Source organism: Octodon degus, unplaced genomic scaffold (genome assembly GCF_000260255.1).
Source record: "Octodon degus isolate 3935 unplaced genomic scaffold, OctDeg1.0 scaffold00045, whole genome shotgun sequence".
Taxonomy (NCBI): Eukaryota; Metazoa; Chordata; class Mammalia; order Rodentia; family Octodontidae; genus Octodon; species Octodon degus.
The window spans coordinates 13,718,479-13,719,529 of NW_004524621.1; positions in this window are offsets into that span (position 1 = coordinate 13,718,479).

The following is a 1,051-nucleotide window of genomic DNA, read 5'->3' on the forward strand; positions in this document are numbered from 1 at the left end:
TATTTATTTATTTATTTATTTATTTATTTGGGAAGGATCTACAGGGTGTTCAGGATCTCACTACTAGATAGGACTCGTAGTGATCCACCTATTGACAGCCTCCTAAAATCTGGGATTACAGGCACGCGCCACCTCACCCAGTCTCAATTGCTGTCCAACCATGCCCCAGGGGTGGGCTGGCATGGTATACATGTTATTTTTACAATAAAGAAATTGCTACATTTTAAAAGGGTTTTTTTTGTTGTTTATTTGTTTTTGTAGTTATAACTCATTGAAAATATTTCCAGGGCTCTACATTTCTGTTCATCAGTGATTGGAATTAATTACAGAGCAACAGAGCATTTTCTCCTGGAATTTGGCTTACTTGTGGGATACAGGAGGGAAGTTTCTTCTTTTATTCCATAGTTATATTGAGAAACAAATAGCAATGAGACAGTTTCAAATCAAATTGGAAGGACAGTCTCAATAATTAACACATTGCCTACTGTCTTTCTAGTGGTTATTTGCTGTACAAGATGCAGACATGACATCCTATTTACAAACACCATTACAACAAATCTCTGTATTCATTAAGAGAATGTAACTATATATCTATCCTAACCACTTTGAATAAACAGATACAAAATGGAAATTCATCTGTATCCCCTTTTTTTGTTAAGTTCCGTTCTTTGAATATTATAGGTGTGTAAACTCAGCAAAATATTCTAAAAGAGTTCAGTAGCCCACAATAGTATTGGGTCTTCCATTTGATTGACAATGTCAGAAATAGTTGACCTGAGTCAGCTACAGCCCAACATAACAGCATGGCTTTACTTCTTATATTTCATTGTTATACTTTTCTGCTTGATGGTTAAGACCAAGGTAAAGCAGGACCTATGCAACAAGAGTTGTAGCTTTTGGGTCTGATAAGGTCAGTGAAATCCCCTAAGGATTTATCCTGAGATCCTGTACCTCAGATTGTAAATCCTTTGTCAGTGTCAGCCATGTGGATGAGTCACGGCCATTGCCTGGACAATGTGCTCTCTGTGAAAGCCTGAGAGAGTGTTTTCTC